Source organism: Ctenopharyngodon idella, chromosome 21 (genome assembly GCF_019924925.1).
Source record: "Ctenopharyngodon idella isolate HZGC_01 chromosome 21, HZGC01, whole genome shotgun sequence".
NCBI classification, from domain to species: domain Eukaryota; kingdom Metazoa; phylum Chordata; class Actinopteri; order Cypriniformes; family Xenocyprididae; genus Ctenopharyngodon; species Ctenopharyngodon idella.
The window spans coordinates 26517122-26539968 of record NC_067240.1 but is presented as its reverse complement, the minus strand read 5'-3'; the positions used below and the strand labels follow the sequence as shown (position 1 = coordinate 26539968).

At 36.5% G+C, this 22847-nt stretch overlaps 1 protein-coding gene and 1 long non-coding RNA gene across 2 annotated transcripts in view; one reads left to right on the top strand and one right to left on the bottom strand.

Annotated features, from left to right (window-relative positions):
* The window catches only part of LOC127504122 (uncharacterized), a 1137365-nt gene that overhangs the window by 591638 nt on the left and 522880 nt on the right, over positions 1 to 22847 (bottom strand). The gene's annotated exons all lie outside the window — the stretch shown is intronic.
* gabrb4 (gamma-aminobutyric acid type A receptor subunit beta4) overlaps positions 1 to 22847 on the top strand; it is a 74700-nt gene that overhangs the window by 6733 nt on the left and 45120 nt on the right. The window lies entirely within an intron of this gene.

Genomic DNA, 22847 nt, shown 5'->3' with positions numbered 1-22847 from the left:
TTATATTGACAACATGGCTAAGCATTTTGACTGGAGAATGACACAAGAACTTTTTCTGATGGCACTGATATGTTCATTGACATACTCTTGAGAGATGAACTATGGTTTTTAAACAAGTTGCAGGCTTTTGCAGGTGTTCCAATGTGTGGTGTTGTTTGCAGAAATGCACTGACTCGTTTGCAAATATTGAGGAAGAATCAAGAAATGTACCAAAGCGACTAATGAAAACTGTATTTTCTCAGACTATACATTTTATAGTCTGTATATGTATAGTCTGAGAATATATATATATATATATATATATTTATTTATTTTTATTTATTTATTTTTTTTTTTAATTATTTTTTGTTTTACTTTAAATCATGTAAATGTATTCTAGGAGACCCCCCTATCAGGCAAGTGTTTTCTTTTGGAGAGATTAACTCCCTTTGGTGTGGACTTTATTACTCACTAAAAGAAAGTTAAAATCAAAATGCATTATAGGTGCCCTTTAAAATTTTACAATAAAGCCAAACCATTCCTGTACATTTTTAAACACAATTTTTAAAGGGTTTGTCCACCCAAAAAAATGAAATTTCTGTTATTAATTACTCATCCTCATGTCGTCCCAAACCCGTAAGACCTTCGTTCATCTTCAGAACACAAATTAAGATATTTTTGATGAAATCCAAGAGGTTTTTTATCTCCCATAGAAAGCAACAAAATTACCACATTCAAGGTCCAGAGAAGTAGTAAAGACATTGTTAAAATAGTCAACGTGACTACAGATGAGAATACTTTTTGTGCGCAAAAACAAAACAAAAATAACGACTTTATTTTACATTTTTTCCTCTTCCCTGTCAGTCTGCTATGCAGTTGACGCAGTGAACGCAGTGCAGAGCTTCTGTGTTTACCTTGAATGTGGTAATTTCGTTGTTTTTCTATTAGAGATAAAAAACCTCTTGGATTTCATCAAAAATATCTTTATTTGTGTTCTGAAGATGAACGAAGGTCTTGCGGGTTTGGAACGACATGAGGGTGAGTAATAATGATTAATTGAATTCATTTAAATTTTTGGGTGAACTAACCTTTTAATACTCCATGGGTGTGTTGGCTGAGGACAAGACTTCCTATTGTAGTCGTTCTCACCCTGTTAGTGTTCATTGTTTCAGCAGCAGTAGATGATGAGTCATTTTATTCAGCCTTGCTTTACACTCGACTTTGTTGCCCTTCATGTTAGTGTTATTGTTATTGGCTTTGGCTCCAGCTCTCAACAAGTAGCCCGTGAATGTGGTGTAGGGGCTGAGAAAGCAACCTGTCTGAGCAGAACTCAAATCGGACTCAGTTTGAGTGGGATACAAAACCCTGCTGCTTTACTGCCTTGTTTCTTGGGCAATATCCTGAGTCCTGACTGAAATGATACTGATTGATTTGAAACACTCTTCATAGGCAGCAACGCAGTGAACCGTAAAAGACATGTGACTCACAATTGAAGTCAGTTCAACATTAGCATATTGCTAAAGCAATGTTTGCTAAATAAAGACATGGTTCTCTTATACTGTAAACCAGTATTTTTAACAGTATTAACAGTATTAAAAATGCTGATCTGGTCAAGGAAAGCCAGGAAGGGAGCCATGGTTTTATTTGTGGTAAAAATATGAGTTGCACACATTGTGGTCAATTTGTCAGACGCCTGATGAACACGAGGATTTCATCCAAGTTCAATTATAGGCGTATTAAAATCTGTAATGAACTTTATTTCCACTTTTCGAATGTGGCCTTATTTTTTGCTTAAAATAAATGTTTCTCCGAACACAAACGCAATTGGAAAAGGGAGAAGAATGGGAATCGGAAAATGGCGGATTGAAACTCAGGTCGGTTGCATAAAAAGTTTGTCTTTTGTAATTTTGTCCGGCTTAAATAGACACTGGTGGACAGTTAGTGTAAAGCTTCTGCCAAAAGGAGATGAGATATTTATTTAACAACAAACAAGTGAGAGATACAAAGACTTGAATGAACGAAAACTTAAAATAGTTTATTAGGTAAGCAGCCATATAATACAACCAGTTGGTCATTGTCGCAGATTAAACTACTTCAGGGTTAAAATGAACCTCATGCAAACCCTGTCTGTTTTTTTTTTTTGTTTTTTTTTTTTGTGAACATGACCAGCTGGCTACGGAAGCTTGTTTCTGCCACGGAATAAAAAAGAAAAAGAAAATTCACAATTTTCTCACAATTGTGAATTGTGTGATATAAAGTCACAATTGCAAGTTATAAAGTCAGAATTGTGGGATATAAAGTCAGAATTGCGACTTTCAGTCAGAATTGCGGGATATAAAATCACAATTCTGATTTTATATCTCGCAATTGACCCTTCGCAAAGACCCGTCCCCCCCTTAGTTACTGTTACTATGTCGGACAAGCCATGGCGCTCTCACGCCACACATCATGTTCTCAGTGAAAAATACATTCTGGAGCAAAGAAAACTCTGACAACGTGCCGATAGACAAGACAGAGCATGTTACTTTTGGTATGAAACAGAGTCCCATCTTTCAAATTTTGTCATTTTTTTTAAGAAATTCAAACAATAAATTAATGTGTCTTGACAGATCGCTGTAGCATCTCAGTTCAAACAGCACATGAACCAATCATCTCTTCCTACTTGTATTAAACATGAATGAACATCAGAAGGTATGTTGTTTCAACCACAGAAAGAAATCAATACACACCGATGTTAATTTATTCTCCTGTCTTGTTTGTTTGTCAGACAAAATGGCGGATTCGGCATTATGTTTGGTCAGATCGCCTGTCAATAAAACTCCCGGCAAAGGGTGAATTCTGACTTTTTTTCAGAATTGTGAGATGTTAACTTGCAATTGCGAGTTATAAAGTCTAATTCTGAGAAAAAGAAAAAAGACTCATGAGATATGTATATCTCACTATTCTGACTTTATATCTCGCAATTTTGACTTTTTTTAACACACAACTACTACTCTATATCTCGCAATTCTGACTTTTTAATATGCAACTGCGACTTTATATCTCGCAAATTCTGACTTTATGTCTTGCAATTCTGATTATTTAACATGCAACTGCAACTTTATATCTTGCAATTCTGACTGTATATCAAGCAATTCCGAAAAAAAAGGTAAGAATTACGAGAGGAAAACTTGCAATTGCGAGGGTAAAAAAGTCAGAACTGTGAGATGATTTTTATTCAATGGCAGAAACAAGCTTCCATAGCTGGCTGTACATGACCTTCTATGTATAACCTGCTAAAGAGTATAAATATCCCAGTGGAAAAACGACAATGGAAAATGATCATTTTGCTCCATTCAAATGAAACCGAATTCCCCATTGTGTAAAAGAGGAAGACACAGGATTAATTACAGCCTGTGCTGGCCTTATTTACAACCTCAATAATCAGGGCAGCCTCTGAAGGTCTCTGAAGACCTTGAATTTACGAGATTGCTGTTTCTCATTTCAAGTCATCTTCTCTAACAAAAGATACCTTCATGTTCCCAGGTCTGGTTGAGTCCGGATATGTTGCCGAGGCCTGTTTATGTGCTGCCCATAAAAAACATGCTGAAAGTTTAATCAACAGAATGGAACATGAATACAGTTGCCTAGATACGCAACATGTCACACCCGAGGCCATAAATCAACTACATGGTTTTTTTCTCTCTCTCTCTCGCAACAGAAACTCTTCTTTTTTAAAATAATGATAATTATTATTATTATTAATATTCACACAATGGAAATAAAATGACTCAAAAACTGATCTTCTTAGTGACCCTCAGTTATCTAAACAGCAGTATAATGTTAAGGATATTAACAATAAAAAATAAGCTACTTTGAAACTGTAGCTTGCCAAGAAACAAGCCACTCATTATTTACATAATTTAATAGCTACATTGGGGGCAATATCTCTGGTTTTTGAATGAATGAACAATCTCAAATAGGTTGACAGTATTAAACCTGAACAGATAAATTACACCATAAAACATCATAATTTATTAACTTTGTTCAAAACAGTCTTGAACAGCAGCATTTAACTAAATATTTGGCTATAAAAGAAGACCTAAAATGCACCAAAGGAGCTTGAAACAGTAAGAACTATCCGAACCAATTCACATTCACTACATATAAGAGAGTTTAAGGTAAGCCCACTTGTCTGTGTACCTTTTTGTTCTATACAATGTGACATTGTTTTTGTTGAGCTCCAATGCTACTGCTAAAAAGAAGTAATTAATAAGTGATTAGTAAGGTCACCACTATGGGAACTTGTTTCCCCCATAGAATAAAACAATTTAAAAGATAATTGCAACATTTTATCTCACAATTCTGACTTTTAATGAGAAAATAAGTCAAAATTGTGAGAAAAAAATTCAGAGCAATTGCGAGTTATAAAATCCAATATTGGGGGGAAAAAGACTGACTTTCCCCCCCTCAGAATTACGAGTTTATATCTCACAGTTCTGACTTTATAACTCGCAATTGCAACTTTATATCACACATGAGAAAAAAGTCGGAATTGTGAGATAAAAGGCACAATTACTTTTTGATTTCTTTATTGAGTGGCGGAAACAAGCTTCCAAACACTAAAAAAAGCTTCCAAAAAAAGGTGTTTTCACTCAGAAATTGCATTTACAATTTCAAAGAAATGTATAAATTAGTACAAGTAACAACAATCTTTGTTTTATTTAAAACCTCAAAAAAATGTAAAAAAATTTTTTACAATGTACTTCCCAAAGCTGAAAATCCACCCATCTTCCATACCAGGAGAATTGGAGCTTAAAGTGAATCATCATCATCATCATCATTATTAGCCTTTGCCAATTGAGTAATGCAGTAATGCAAATTTTATGAAAAATTTGAAAGGTACAAACACAATCATACATAAACACACACACACACACACACATATTTACTTGTGAAAATGAAACACAATTACATTCACATACCAAGGTCACACTTCTCTCTCACCCTTACATATGTGTGAGCACACACATAATATTTACCTGTATGTGTTTACATTACATAAGCAATTCATGCTTTTCCGACACCCCTCCAGACATACATCCACCCACACACAGGGCATTCTGACAGAACCCTCTCCTTTCTGTCTGTTTCAGAGGATGGTTTGACTGAAATTCCTATCACAATCTGCCTGTATGGAAAGCTTCTAATTGAAAGTGTGTGAAAGTATCAATTAACTGCATTTCTCTCTCTGTGATGATTTGGTGACATGAGCCCTCATCTATAAAATGATGTGTAGAAACCGTCCAACATTTAATCTTACGATTATTTCTCAAATGTACGTACATGTGATTCAGAGAATGAACGTATGCACAAAAAACATGCATACTCCTCTCTTCCAGATGTGACATTTATAAATCACAAATGATCTTGAAATTGTGCGCAGATCTCCGCCTTGTAAACGCCACCTAATTAATGTCATTAACATAAAGAGCATAAGTCATCACTTAAATTATACTTTTAAAAAGAGTACTTATTATGGAAATAATGTACTTTAAAAGATTATACTTGGCGTGCAAACTAAATGTAATGTTTTCGGGACACTTAACTGCATGTTAATTGCAATTAAATGAAAATGTATTATAGTTTACATGTATATTAAATGCAAATTATGTGTATGCTTTTTAAGCCATTTTTGTAGCACTTAAGTATACTGTAAAAAAATATTTTAATGATTTGTTATCACAACATTTTTTCTTTTGTCAAATCAGTGGTTCAGATAACATAACTTTTTGAGTTTCTGTTGATTAAACCAATCGCCCTCATTGTATTAACTCAAATGTTTAATTTCACTGAACTCAAAATTTTAAGGCCACTTACTTTTTTATGTTAAACCAGTTAAGTTTTTTTTTTTTTTTTTTTTTTTTTAACAGTGTATGCCTTAAGTCGCCCACATCTCTGTATGTAATTTCATATTTAAATCTATTGTCTTTGAAATACTGAATGTACTGACAATAATTTACGGTAAATTTAAATATACCTTAAAGTCATTTCTATTGAAACTTGCATGCCATGTATTCAAATATATTTGTAATTACTCATTTGTAATGATGAAGTTGCAATTTAGTGCATAAATATTTTAACTTTTAATATAATATCAAACAACACACTACAGTTAAAATACATATAAAGTACTTCACGTCTGCTTTAGTGTATTTATCAACATATCAATGTAATTGTACCTCTATAAAACATGACAAAAGTTTATTAGAACATAATGATTACTTTTCATTTGACATTATTACAAATTGCACTTTTTAAAAGTCTACTAATGTTTGCTAAGAAACAGTGTATTCTCCTTAAGTACACTTAAATGGCCTTTTATTTCAGTAATATTACATTATATGTAAGTATAGTGTCTTTAAATATACTTTTAAGATTTGAAGTACACTATAAGTGCACATTCATTATAATTAAGCACAGTTTTGTTTTGCTTGTTTCACAAAATATAGTTCACCCAAAAATGAAAATTCTGTCATCATTTACTCACTCTCATTTCTATTTTTAACCATACGACTGTCTTTCTTTTGTGGAACACTAAAAGAGAATTTTAAAGAATTGTATTCTGGTTGCTTTGAGACTCTCAAGCTTCAAAAGGATGCTAAAGCGCCATAAATTTATTGTAAAAGCAGTCCACATGACTATGTCCTCAATGTCTTTGTCTGATGAAGAGACCAAAACTGAAGTTATGTCATGAAAATCTTGCCTTCTACCGCAGCTCTCAAGTTTCATTAACATTTACGTATATCCAAATATGGTTTGTCTCGTGACTGATCGCAATGTGCCAGTGTTAATATGTGGATATATGATATATAACACCAACATCAGATTACTGTTTAGATTACCTCTCTCTGTCTCCCTGGTGCTAAAGTCTCATATGAAAAAAGAGGGGTGTCCTACTCCCTGAAGAACAAGGCCTGTAGTCTAAGAGAGAGACCACTGAAATGAAACTATGAACTAAAGGCCACTAATTACATTATCTTTGAGGAGCTCACCATTTTGCCCAAGATGTAAGTGGCCCCCATGGACTGCAGGAAATCTAATAAAAAGCAGTGGCCTGTAAATTGTAGCAGTAAGTGTTTTTCCTGTGCTGGGTTATCGGCATCTCCTTCAACTTTAGTACTGTGGGCAATGTTTTAAAAGCTTTGTTAGATCAACACTTTGTAAATTACATTGGAATTTAAAGAAAGTCATGAAAATGTATTAAATGTGCTATAACTATGTAATAAACATGTAATAAACACATTTCTAAAGCATTTATAGCTGCTCGGTATCATAAAACAGAGCAAATAGCCGTTTTATGCAACTCCAGTTTCTCCTTAACTAAAATTGAATCATAATCATTTCAAACAAAAATGATAAAAACATGAATTTAGATTAGATTAATGGGGCATCTTCTGTTAAAGTGCTCTTTAATGTGTCAAGCTCTAGAAGCAAACATATAGGGTTCCTAACTCGAGTGCTATATGGCACCACATCTCACAAGTACATTTACATCGCAGGGCCGATATATAATCCAAATGGTTGCCAAGTCTTAGACAAATAGCAGTGCAGAGTAGCCAGAGGGCAGACCATCTCGTTAGCAGTGTGATTTACTGTCCGTGGCCTTAGACAACAGTGTATGTGTGTGTGTGTTTGATGATATGTATTCACTCTGATGGAACGTACAAGCTGACACTTCTCCTTCAAGCTTAATGCATTGCTGTGCATTACATGCGACTGTCACGGGCAAGGTGCTTTAGATAAATCTTAACTTGTGAGGATGTATATGTCTGTACGCTATCTTAACGCAGGCCAACATGTTACTGTGATGTACCATTTTTTGTGGCTCTCTGGGACTTCTCTCAGAAAACCACGTAAAGCTAGGCTGCGATATGATGTCAGCTGTGATTTTACCAAGTTGTGGTTACAAAGCAATACAACGATTTCTCTACTTTTTCCATTTACTATCACTCACAGCTGTACAAGCTTAGCAAAATGGAGGATGTAGAGCTAGTCAAACAGAGGTTATTATGGGGATGGGTGTCAACATATTCACGGGGCTCCATTAAAATGGCAGGAAAATGGACAAACGTGTGTTTGATGGGCAGGAAGGCAGGTTCAATGAGTCACTGGCCAGTAGCAGAGCTCCCCCAACCTTAAGAAGGGGAATGTGCAAAAGAGAAACCCTGGCCACCAACTCTCTCCCACCCTTCCAGTTTGAGCCCCTCACCCTGGAGACAGCACTTTACAGTAAATCTGGCTGTCATCGCCTCTGAAATGGGTTTTATGGTCTCAGATCCCGCCGTTAACAAAGCTTGAAATGGTGGCGACACATCAGTAAAGCTGCGAACATGTACCCTTTTCCCTCAAGAGTGAGTCTACTGTAGGCCTTTGGTTTTGCCTTGTATCTTGATATGAAACCAGGTTAGAGTTATCACATAGACGCAATTCTGTTCTCTGCAGGTGAACTACATTTTTAGTGGTATTTGCTAAGACAAACATCACTACTGTTATTGCTCATTCTTAGGGCTAGGAATCTAATATTTTCACTGAACATTGTCCATGTTATGACCTCAAAACACTTTTACATAACGCTTGATTTGTAAACTAATACATTTTGAGGTTCGCATCACATTACTATCTCCATAAGTATGGCTCTTCTGATGTAGTACACTTGCTCAATAGCGTACCTGGTACAGCATTGCACTTGCAGAGTGCTTGGTTATGAATCCCGTAAAACCAGTCTCACAATAGAAGAGCTCAAAGAATAACAGAAGCAGGCTATAAAGGCCAACTCACACCGCTCAGACAAACGCCAACAAACATGTTTGTTGGGCTTTATCGGATCAGTGTGTTACCTCTGTCGGCATCTGTTGGCATTGGTCGGGGTTTTTTTTTCCACCCGACTGAACATGTTCAATCAGTGTTTGTCACTGTGAACACAACAGTTATTTTTCATAAAATTCTAAATGCAGCGGCCAACTTGTTTCTTGGCGTTTGTCTGTGCAGTGTGAATTGGCCTTAATGGCAACACAATGTAATGTCAATTTGTAAATATTTTAGATTTTGGTGAATTGGTAGCTAAAACGTATGAATTTGAAGGATCTCATTCGTATGTTTTCTGCTTATGGCCAAGTCCCTTTTTCCCATAATAATCATACAGGTAAATTTTTGTATAAATTCACATCATACAAATCCATACAAAATTGTCATCTTGTAAAATAGTAGTGTTTTCTTGTAAGATCGGGTTAAAAATGGCATGGCTGCTTCAGCAAATGCATTTTTATCTCATGTTTGTTTGTTTGAAACACTATCGGTTAGGTGTTAGGTAGGGTTTAGTCTATTTGGTACATTATATTCAAACATGATTAACTTGGTACCACTCACTGGACATTTCATCTGCAATATCTCTGAGTGAAAACCCATCTCTTCCTTAAATGCTATTCTTGATTTTGAGTATGATTTGGTGTTTATTGCCATATGGACCATTCACTTGTTCTCTCCTACTTTATTGCTGTATTTTTTTTTCCGTTGTTGTATTGTGAAGCGTCCTTGAGTTGGCAGAAAGGCGCTATATAAAACGTATATAAAACATATTGTTCAACAACCAGTGTCATGAAGCATAGGCATGTTTTTCCAATGGGTCTGTGTTGCATTTCTTTCTTACATGGAACACAGAAGCAGATACTTTGAGACACATTCTTCAAAACATCCTTTTTTGTGTTCCACAGAAGAAAGAAAGTCATACAGGTTTGGAATGACATGAAAATTCCATGAATATCCCTTGAACACGCAAGCAGCTCCATGTAGAATAAAAGTGTGTTTTTTTTAGGCTGCTGTCCTAATCTCTTGTGAGAGTATATTTTAAACGTATTCTTCAAAGATATTATTTTTAGTAATGATTTGATGTGGAAAAAAATGACAGTGCACATGAATGATACCTCAAACCATGCGGCTTGTTGGATATCTGACTTATTTCTGCTTGGTGGACAATAAGGGGATGTTTACGCGACATCATATTCAACTAAAAACTGAAAACTTTTTATGCATTTTGGTTTATTTACACGACAAGGGCGTTTTGGGGGCCTGAAAATGCAAACAGTTTTCAAAGTGCATGTTTTTGAAAACAGTACCATTATCGTCTCCATGCAAACTAAAAACACTCGAATTTGTGAAAATGGTGGCGTCATTTACATTCGTAATATTGTGTTCAGTCTATAGGCGAGTAGTGTTACTTTACAAAGTGACATCGCCAACTACTGGCCTGGCATGAATAATATAGCATTTTTAATTGTTTTTGCGGATCCATGCGAACGGGGATCTTTTTGACAACGTTGATATCAATGTTGAGGCCCAAGGGACCAGAATGGCATATATGTTTTGGGGGGGGGCTCTTTTGATTTAAGTCGTTAAGCAATCACCTACTGTAGCAGTAGCATAAAAAACAACACAGTACATAGAGAAAAGTTAAAACACTCTGATATGTTGTACATTACATCATGTTGCTGCAGTGGGTTCGCTCCCACCTATGGTTTAGGTTGTCATGGACACCAGTGCATTCTCTAAACAGTTTGCACTAACTGCTAACACACCACCATCTTGCAGACACCGGCCTTCATGAGGTCAGACTAGAGTCAGATGGATAGAGAGGCTGCAGTATTATATGGAAAGAACTTGAAAGAAGGCTGGGTGGAAGTCTTAACCCTTTGAAGAACATTGGTGTGGTTAGAACGTTCAGTGCATTATGTGATGAACACACTGATGTCAATGGAAGTGTCAAAATACATTTACTTACACGTATTTGAGATTTGGAATATCCAACCCGATCTCACAGCAATTCGAATGTATTTTACGAGGTGGCTAATTGGTAGAAATTCATATGACCACACTCGTACGAATTTGTACATTTTTTGCTAAATCAGAGTTCGTACAAATGACCTACCCCTAACCCCGCCCCTAAACCTACCCGTAACTGGGGTTTAGACAAATCGCATGAATTTGTACGAGTGAGGTCATATGAGTGATGTCGTATGAATTAGTACGAATTAGCCACCTCGTAAAATACGTACGAATTGGTCATGAGATAGCGTTGGAATATCAGATACATCAGTCATGCAACGCTATTGTTGCTGTGGTTGGTGACCGGCCATTAATGTCTGATATTAATTATTTTAAAATTCTGTGCAAAGTGTCATTCTATATCGTTCTGAACAACTGCCTTTGGTAGGATCAGCAAACTGCCTAATCACCTGATAAACACAGTCACTAGTTATTAAATAAATTATAATTTTACTATTTTTAAATATTGGTTGATATGTGCTCTCATTTACAGTGTTCACACAGGAAACACAGATTGGAATCTGTTGTGTCTTGCAAAAAGTAAATAAAACAATTTATAGAGTGAATGCCAGAAATTTTAATTTGACAATCAATCAATCAATCAATCAATCGACCAACCAATCAACCAATCAATCAATCAATCAATCAATCGATCAACCAACCAACCAACCAACCAAACAACCAACCAACCAACCAACCAATCAATCAATCAATCAAATTAAACAATCAATTAAACAATCAACCAACCAATCAATCAATCAATCAATCAATCAATTTTCACATTTATCTTTCTTTATATATTTATTTTATATATTTATTTTTAATTTTGGGATGAAATATGACCGGGACAGGTTTTTGTGAGAATAACCCGATTACTTTTTATTAACCTTATTAACCTTATTAGCCTTATTAATATTATTATTATTATTATTATTATTTTAATCCACATTATACCCATGTGGTCTGGTTATATTCCAGGAGAAAGTCAGCTCCTCCTGAGAAAAGAGATACAATTAATAAAATGCAACGACCCCCCAAACAGTTAAGCTATGGGTTTGATAAACCAGCATGACTCAAAGTGTTTCACGACCACACTGTGCCTCACAGGGGACACACTCCCATATCCAAGGACAACTGCACACCGCAAAATCTCCCCTAATTGCTGACATCTTTCCCAGCTGGCATAAAGTCTCTTAATTAATAATGAATACACCTACAATGCTTCAGCTAGTTTCCCTATTAATTAGCTTGACTCCTGCAAGCAGCCACACGGCTTCTCTCCCGTGTGCCGACGCTTAAAGAAAAAGAGCATTTTAGGCGTGTGTGGGCTGAACGCGCATCAACACTGGATGTGAAAGTAGCGCGCATTCAGCACAAAAGTGCGGCATTGTCAGAGCGGGGCGATAAATGGACGAGCAGTGCACGAATGATCTCTATCCCGATGAGCAGAGAATGCCTTCTGATTTATGGGGGAAAGAGCCGGTCGAAGAGAAAATGCTTGAGGAGGCTGTTCCTTTTGCATTTTCTCGTACTGCAGTCTTCTTTTACTAGAGGAACATGCTATGTGTGTGTGTGTGTGTTAGGCAGTTATGGTTGAAAGGAGAATAAGAAGGCCTATTAGCAGGCACATAACCATGGAAAAGCACACTTCATTGTTCACCTACAAGCTGCATGTTTTAGAGATTTGACGAGACTTGCTGCAGGTGAAGGCGCATCACAATAACACACATCCCCACGGGACCCTCTTCGCACCCCCAGTGATGGATGGGGAAGACTAGTCCTTGGGAGTCAGGAGGGATCTGTCAAGGACAGGATACGGCCCTGTGATCGTCTCAGATAAATACACAGTGAAAGACATGTCATTTATCGCAGGGTCTGAGATGGATGCGCCTGGCTCAATGGCCAGGAAGCATGTTTAAAAACCCATTTCATTATTATACCTCAAAAGAGCCTTTGGGAACCATTGACCTTCTGGATGCATTTAGAACAACCGACACACTGATGACACTAAATGTACACTAGGGTGGCCATCCATCCGGTTTTAGGTCGGACAGTCCAGTTTTGAAATAACATAACATCAGCCTTGGGCCGGATGCTCTTTTGTCCTTCTTTTAAAATCATCACTATTTTATACTTTATCCAATGGTGTATAATTAATAAATAATAGTTACACTTTATTTTGATGGTCCACTTTAGACACTATTTACTATAAGTAACTTTGCAACTACATGTCAACTACTAGTCATTAAAGTATTAGTAGACTCCCAGTAGACTGTTAGTAGATAGTAGTTTAGGGTCAGGGCTTGACATTAACTTTTTTTTTTTTTCTCACCAGCCACTGTGGCTAGTAAGTTACTAGCCACTCAGCGTTTTCACTGACAACAATTTTGACATCGATACCATGGGGAAAAACTGCCATTTAAGGCAGTTAATATTAAAAATATCTATAATTTGGCAGCAGGTATATTAGGCTGTTGTCACTTTAAGACCTGACACATGGATCCATTATACTGTTACACATACGTTTTCTTTCTCAACTGTTTACGTTCACTTAAAACATAACTGACTGTGTTTATGTGAATGCTCGCCAAGACCGGCATTTTGACATTATTTTGTGTGTATTTGACTGTTTAAGCACAATAAGCATTGAAAAACAACTCAATTTAGTACTGAGAGGTGGCTTTGTGTGTGAGCACTTTGGGTGTGAGCACAAAATCTGCAGGAATGAGTAAAATTCAAGCCCTGTAGCCCTTCAGATATTTCAGTATCGATATGCCTTTTTAAATGACTACAATTGAAAAATGTATATATTATACATGAAAATCGACCTGCTAAAGTGGTTGGTAGAAGTGACTGCATTACATGCCACTGCTGAAATCCCACTCGTATTTGGCGGTTGGCGGGTGTTAATGTCAAGCCCTAGTTAGGGTTAGTTGTTAAGGATCAGGTTAGTAGAATAAGTGGTCATGTGACAATATAGTCAGTAAAATGTCTGTTAGGGGAGCATCACAATGAATCAGGCGAATCAATTCATTTATATTTCCATTTGAGCTTGGTTCGTCACTAGTTATACCGTTCTCGACCTGGAATTCGCAGTATGGTTGGTTAACCACGCTGGTAGAATGCGTGTAGTGTAATGTATCGCCACTCAGGATGGGTCACTTGTCTGTTGCATGACTTCCATTTTCGAGAGAAGTAAATGCAAGTTAATAATAAAATTAAAAGAAATATCTGATCATCTTCCATAACGTACATCTGTAAACTCTTGCATTACCGATTTGTAAATGGCATTTGTTAATGCCAGATCATTTAAAAACAAATGCTGGAACGCAAAATCTGACATTTTCTGGAACAGGATCCAGTAGGATCTGGCTCAAATTAAACACTGGACACAACTGATGCTGGTAGGTCAATGACACATGACAGCTGTAGTATGTTTGGATTATATTCATACTACATACATTCATACTACATACTGTACATACTTAGTATGAATGTAAATAATTACTGTGGTGAAGTAATTACAAAAAGCCATCGGTGTGCTTCCTCAACGATTCAGCTTTTTTGAACGAATGATTCTGAGCTTTTCATAAATACTGTCAGTTCCTTCATTCCTGAATCAATCAGCTGTTTTGAACATTTGGTGGAATGAAACAATTAACCATTTCCCCCGGCATTTCTGTATTCAATATATTTTATATTTAAAACATTAATCTCATAACATTTTAAGCAATTGTAACTTATGTAAATGAATTCATGGCTGCATAAAACAGTCTGTTTAAATACATCTAAATGCTACTTCACTTACACCTTCTGTGTCACCTCTGCAGTGCAAAGATGGATTTTGTTGATACTGATTTAATTTGATTGGTAACATCCCTATAGTGTCTAATTATTCTAATTAATTATGAATAAGGATTTAAGAACTTTTAAGAAAAGGAATGAAAGGTTTGAAAGTTGCCCTTATAAAGGTAAACAAAATACCCCAGGAAATCAATTGTTGACAAATGTTTCCCTGAATGCTTATAGGTTTGGAATTATTTTCCAGCTTTTATCCTGGTTTCACTGAATCCTGCAGTGTTCTACACCCTGGTGTTGCTTCTGAATACTGACACTATCTCTGATACCAGCTTGATATGCAGATACGACTGTAAACCAGTCATATTTCCGTGAAAAGTGTAACACCGTGGCTCTGCGACTCTGTATATTCATGTGTCCCTGCACAGCAACATTGGTCAAAGTCATAGAATTATAAATGTAAGCAGTTATCATGAACTGTATTGTGCTTTAGTTGGTGAAGGCTACATTTTGGTCACTATTAGCTTAGCTCTTATTCTGACCATAACCTTAAAACCATCCTGCTATAACCTTATACTACTGCTATAACATTGGTAGCTGTTTTTTTTTTTTTTTTTTAAATAAAAAAGCCTTTTTTTTTCTTACATGATCTTTATTGCTTTTTTACATTAAGTATGCTGTTTTGTAATATATCAGAATAAGTATAGTCCTGAAGATGTACTGCAGGCTGACGCAGTTCGGCTAGGTGTTTCTTCTTCTTTTGCTGATGTGTATTTCTGCAAATGTACCATATGGCTGCTTGCTGAGTTTTCTAAAACTTGCAGAACTGTACACATTTATCTCTTTGTTCTGGAGTTTGAAGAGCGCTTTAATTCATCAAAGACTGTCAGTGTCACAAAGCTGTTTTGTTTTAGCCACAGATACACAAATTACCCCTCCAAATGCTTAAGTACTATTAATTAAAGAAAATAATTCAAACTACTTTGATTATTCCCATACACAGCTTGACAAACAGTGTCACAGCAATGACTAAATAACAGTCAGAATATGTGCACGATGCATAAATGAATGACCACCATTTTAGTGTCGATGCAGGCGACACTTTCTACACTGTAAAAAAATATTTTCATGATTTATCACATTTTTTCTTTTGTCAAATCAGCTTCAATAATTAATGTGGTTCAGATAACATAATGTTTTGAGTTTCTGTTGATTAGACGAATCGCCTTTATTGTATTAACTCAAATTTGTTATTTCAATGAACTCAAAATTTTAAGGCAACTTACTTTTTTTAAGTTAAACCAACAATTCTTTTTTACAGGGTACGAATAGGGTACAAAATAGGGCCTGAAACCATTTTCCATCCATTTTAACAAGGTTTGTCAACATGTTACTAAAATAGTGATACAAATTTAGTTTAAAACCCTGATTTGTGTGATTTTTTTCTACCAATAAACAGCAGTTGAGCAGAAAAATGTGCACATAAAAATATGACTTTTTTTCATCAGTTCAACAAGTTATGGTATTACTTGATATTTGATGTGTTTAAAACTAGCTACTTTTAATTTTAAATTAATTTTATGTTATTTCTAACATAATTTTCACAAAAACAACCAAAAAAAAATTGCAAATAATTATTTAAAATGTTAAAAATCCATGGAACGTATCAGGTACTGGATAACTAGATTAATTAATATATTTATTTTTCTAAACTGATTAAAAATAGTAGGCCTATTTATATATAAATATGGAAATTGATTATCTAAATCAATTGTATTAATTTATCTTTTGACTATTAACCATACCATGTCTTCTATCAGCCTGCTTTAGTGTTAGTGTTCTTTTTTTAGTGTAGGTGTTTCCTATGACTATTCCTGCATGATAAATAAGTAGTTAGTTCTGACTCACCACATCCAGAGACTTTTTTAAATGTCAACACTGTGTTAATAGCTACAAATGTCAGGTAGAGCGACATATAAATATTCTCCTTTCATTCTGGCACATGCGAACTCTTCATGTTTTAAACATGTGGCTTAAACATCTATTAATATGTTCGTCCACTCCTCAGTGTTCCATCCATCTCGAACGGAGCGCCGTATATATGTTCCTCATCCGACGCCAACGTTTGGCCATTCATGAGAGGGAAAAAAATGAAGCAGATTGAATACAATGTATGAAAAGCGCCGTGTCTCTCGTTGCGATGTTAGAGTGACAATGCTGCCTTGTTGCTATGGAACCCCTCTGTTGCTAAGCAATGAGTTGATGATTAGAATTTTGAATCAGGAGGAAGAGTGGTATTTTCTTCGCCACTCTGTTTCTCCATGTATGGTGCTGTGCGTGACTGTGTTGATGAAAGGCATGTGGGTCTGTCCTTACTTTAATTCACTTGTGTTTTTCCACCATGGATTAAGCAAACATTTACCTATCAATATAGCAATCTTTATTGATATTTGCTGAGAACACCCAAAAAAGAGACAGGATCAATTATCAAAACATAATATATATTCCACTACACTCCTAATGCACTGATATCTTGTCTTTAGAATAAAGCAGAATGCTTCACAGCAAACGCAGGAAGATGAAACAGCCTGCAGGAGCCTGTAGCGCCAGTAGAGGGAGCTCTAGGGCACCTCACATAATCATACCTGCGGTACGGGACTCCTGACCTGTATGTATGTATTTGTTTAGCGCAAACTGAGACGTAGTTATATTATGCTCCGTTATGCCGTGAAAGCTCATCAACTTCTAAACTAATTGGGGCAATAAATCCTTGGCAATCCACTGTTATGCCGAAGACTTGCAGCTATACATCATCCAGATCGACTGCTATGAGTTTCCTTCACCCCCCACCAGTAAGCACTTTCAGCTCTCTCCTAAGGAAAGAGGTTCAACACAAACACTAGGCATTACCGTCATCATTACCTGCAGGAGAGATACATTGCTGTGTCAGTGAAAACCTGCTTAGGGAAAAGGCGGCGGCCCACGAGAATTCAGCCCGGGACGCAGTATCCTTGGCACTTGTGTTCCGTTAGAACTGCTATTTTTGCTGTTTCTACCTGTTTTTTTCCCCCCTTTTTTTGCTGTGTCGGGCCCAGACTCTGTGTGATCTGCCCACAGTTTCGCAAAACAAAGGCATTGGGGGAGCGGAGTGGTCCTCTGAATGGAGTAAGCGTCTCGAGAGATGCCACCTGCCTTACATTTGTCATTTAAATATGTACACAGATGATGGTGCCATCTGCTAGTGCAGTCGGAGAGGGAGAAATGGGTGGAAACACACTAAATTCTTGAGGTGGCTGGTAGTAGGTTTTAGGAAGGGGGATGAATTCAATGAAAACGCAAATGAATTCAAAATGTCAGGGTGTTCTAAAGGAGCAATGGCGTGAAGAGTCCTATTGAACATTTGACAGCTACTAATTGAAATGATCTGCCATTTTGTGCTCTGTGTGTTTCTTTAGAAAAGCAGCATCCTTTGCCTTGCTCAAGTCTCAGTATATGCAGTCGGAAAAAAAAAAAAAAAAATCTTGATGAGTGGCCTTGTTTTTGGTCTTTTTATTGTTAAATCAGATGAAATATTCCCATCAGTGCAAGTTTGTACAAAACCGACAGAATTTGTGGCATAATGTTGATTATGACAACATTTAATTTCCACTTATTATTCTTATTACATTTATTAAGCTAAATCTGCATTAAAGTGAGGCATTTACAATGAAAGTGAAAGAGGTTTTTAAAATATTGTTTTAGTATAGCAACCTGACTTAAAGGATTAGTTCACTTCAGAATTAAAATTTCCTGATAGTTTACTCACCCCCATGTCATCCAAGATGTTTATGTCTTTCTTTCTTTCTTCAGTCGAAAAGAAATTAAGGTTTTTGAGGAAAACATTCCAGGATTTTTCTCCATATAGTGGACTTCACTGGGGTTCAACGGGTTGAAGGTCCAAATGTCAGTTTCAGTGCAGCTTCAAAGAGCTCTACATGATCCCAGACGAGGAATAAGAGTCTTATCTAGAGAAACCATCTGACATTTTCTAAAAAAAAAAAAAAAAAAAAAAAAGATATAATTTTTAACCACAAATGCTCGTCTTGCACTGCTTTGCGATATGATACGCATTACGTAATCACGTTGGAAAGGTCACACGTGACATAGGCGGAAGTACCGATCCAGTGTCTACAAAGCGAACATGCAAAGACTAAGTCAAACGGTCTTTACAAAAAAAGGTAAAACAACGATGTTGGACGATTTTGAAGTTGGAGGAGAAAATGAGATGGAGCTTATCTTCTGCCTACGTCACGCGTGACCTTTCCAACATGATTACATAATGCGTGACGCATCCCAGAGCAGTGCAAGATGAGCATTTGTGGTTAAAAAGTATATAAATGAAAATGACTGATCGTTTTGCTAGATAAGACTCTTATTCCTCGTCTGGGATCGTTTAGAGCTCTTTGAAGCTGCACTGAAACTGACATTTGGACCTTCAACCCTTTGAACCCCAGTGAAGTCCACTATATGGAGAAAAATCCTGGAATGTTTTCCTCAAAAACCTTAATTTCGACTGAAGAAAGAAAGACATGAACATCTCGGATGACATGGGGTTGAGTAAATTATAAGGAAATTTTCATTCAGAAGTGAACTAATCCTTTAATAATATTTCCTGTCAAAACTACTATCCAATTTTGTAACTTTTTTTTTTTTTTTGTCATGAAAATGCATGGTATCAACTTAAACAAAACTAAACAACTGTAAGAATTATGGTTTAAACAGCTTTACAGCTCAAATAATACACACCTTTTGACAGAAGAATTAACATTGTTTTTATAAAATTATAAGATTCACATTTCTGCTTTACATACTCACTTTCAATGTAAATGTCTTGTCAAACATTATGCTACCAGTGCAGTTTATCTAAAGCTGAAGTGTGTAATTTTATCACTTGCAAAATCAATGATTGTATTCAAACACATTTCATGAATTTTCCTTGTCTTCTATTGTTAGGACAGATTCCAAACACTTATATTTGACTCTGCATATTCAACTCGTATAGGAGAAAGTATTTTAACATGAAAACATTGGCATATTTCAGCTTTAAAACACATTTTTGCATTGCACAAACTGCAGTATTTCTTGCTTTGCTTAGTCGACCTGATAACTGCTTATGACCAATTTGTAGTATATTGAGTTTTGCTGTTATTATTAGGGGCATTTTAAACATTTTGACATTTAACAACACAATTTCAAACATCATTTAGTATGATTTACAATGCTTTCCTCTCAGGGACCAAAATAGATTCCAGATATTGCCACCTTTGTGGGGACATTTTGTGCATATAACCTGGGGGTTACCAGAACCACACACACACACACACACACACACACGTTTATTATACTCCATCATTTCTCAGTATGCCGTTTGCTTATGGTGGAGCAAGACTCTGTGTCTGCGGTCACGGGAGCAATGTCTAAAAACCGCATCAGGACACTGGCTGGTTGCTTGCTGGCTTTCTACAAAAGTCTGACAATGTGCTTGTGTCTTTTAATGAGATAATTTTAAAGTTCAACTTAGGTGTCACTCAAACCTTACAGGAATGTTCCAGGTTCAATACAACTTAAGCTCTATGTGCACATACTCTGACATGCTGTGGATTACAACAGACAATAATTTCGACTCATTTGTCAGTCTGTAAAAACAAGCAAAAATCTATGGGACAAGACATTGTACCAGGATAAACCATAATACACAGTTTTACAAAAGTATAACCACAAAACTTCAGGCGCTCTAGCGACTGACGCTAGAGACTGTGGTCTTTAGCCTCCTTGTTAGAGCGCCCGACTCCCATGTGGATGGGCCTGGGTTCGAGTCCACTTAGAGCGGGTGGTTTAAACCGGAGGGGTTACATATACACATACTGTAGTACATCAGATAAACTCCAACCACAGGAACTACATCATTAACACATTACCAGAATTTTATCTGCCTAAAAAAGTAGCATATTTTAGGCCTTCTTTTGGGGTGGGGGTTGGTTGAAATCGAGTTCTGGGGGCTGGGGGGGATGTCCCCCTCAGTTGAAATTCCGTTCCAGGGGGCGGATCCACATTGATTGAAATCGTGTTCCGGGGGTGGGGCAATCAGAATTCCAGCAACATGTGAGAAATAAGAAAAAGTGAGGGTACGCTACAGATTACAATATAGAAGTGCTGGTACTGCATATCGGCCCACTTCGAGCACTGGTTGTACCAAAATCTTATTCCCCATGAAATTTTGGCTCCCCTGCTTCTGATTGGTTCATTCGGTGGGGAGGCTGTCATCTCACCTAATCCTAATCCTACCATCATACGGAAATGCAGGGGAGTCATAAACTCACGGGGAGTCGGATTTTGATACCACACCGGAACTTTCTTTTTAGCTGTGGGAGCACAAGTGTTCATAAGGAAGATGGCTAACATACATAACACTTCCTAATGATCAGAGTAGTAGGAGAGAAGGCCGAAACGCACTTTCACTCTAAGAGCCTCGGACACGGGTAAGTGGTTTTATTTTGAACTGTGGCATGGAAGCTGAGGGAGAGCATATCCAGGGCACCTTTCTCCGATGTTCCTTGGTTTCATGGAATCCCGGGTTAAAAATACGTAGCGGCAGGAGCGTGCGGGAGATTTCAGGCTTCGCTGTTTACAACTAGCCAATGAATGTACTTTGACATCTCCTGGGAAAATTCTTGCTGGTTGCCTTCACAAAGCGCACAGGAAAATGGCTCCATTTTTTCCTTTTCTCCACGAGTAGCGTTTCTCTCTCTCTTCTGTTTTTATGAGGTGGGGTGAGAGAGTAACGGAACTGCAGGCATTTTAGGAGTGAGGCGGGATGCCATGCAAACATGTCAGCAGTGAAAAGATGGGGGTGAAAAGTACCACTGCACAAAGAAGATGGAGAGGATACACAGAGAGATGGAAGACTGCACTCTCAGTCAAGTGCTCAGTTAGTAAATATTTCAAAACTGCGGTCAAAAGAATGATGTTTCATTTTTTCAGTGGGTCTGGATGGCATCTCAGAGATATTTTAAGACAGCACAGAAGATGGATGACAAACAAAGGAAATGTCAGTAGATACAGTGTAAAAAATTCTTAAAGGGGCAGTTTAAGGTACAGTAAAATGTACGATAGCAGAACAAAATTTAAGTCATAATGATTTGAGGTACGAATGGAACATTTTTGTGAACTGAATTAACTGATTCCCTTATGAATCAGACATTCCATTTCTCTCAAGAACTTGTGAGTGTTTCAAGGAGAACTATGATTTTTTTTTATTATTTATTTATTTTATTTTTCCCCCGCTGTTTTTGTTCATCTGGACTCTTGGATAATGTTAACCAGTGGCCAACTCTCATTCGGGAGTTTTCGGGAATGTCACACATTATATGTTCTTCTCATAACCATGTATTTTTAATGCAACTAAAGAAATGTTGACATGCACTCCAACAGCAGCCATTTTAGAGTGTGATGGTGTAAATGTTCGTCTCTGAAAATTTCAGTTATCACAGCACAATGGCTGCAACAAACCTGCTCTGCTTTAGAAAATATTTTTTAAAAATACTATATTATTCAATTTAAGTTAGTATGCTTTTGTAAATGGTTGAACATTAATAAAGATTTTGAGTTGATTGATTCAAAGAAATGTATTATGACCAATAAAAAGAGTGTGCATGAAGATATTATATCACAAAAGTGATATAATCGAGGATTATTCTTTTTTATGGCGGTTTTCCATCCGCTTTGTAGCTTCTTCTTTTTTCTCTCAGTTGTAGTACTTTACAGGTGTTCTTGTTGACTGCATGTTGATGAAAAAAATGAAGCCCAAAGTTCATTTTAAAATTCATATTGTACTGACTGTAATTGGTTTCCAAATCAGCAATCAAGTGGAGTGATCTGACTAACGCCTCATCACCAAGGCAAATGCCATATGGATATACTTTGCCATAAATGCTCAGCAAGAAGGAAATGTATTTTTGAGCAGAAGTTTAAAACTTAAAACCTCAGATTACTGAGCATATTATTAATAAACATTTCCCAGCTTATATGAATTTATTAAAAGAGGGCACTTAAAAAAAATAATGATGTTATTTGGTGCAAAATGCTTTGGATAAATAATGAATTTCATGACCAATTTGGCCCATTTTCATGTATTTCCTCTTTGTAGCTATTTGGTATAGGCTTTATCCAAT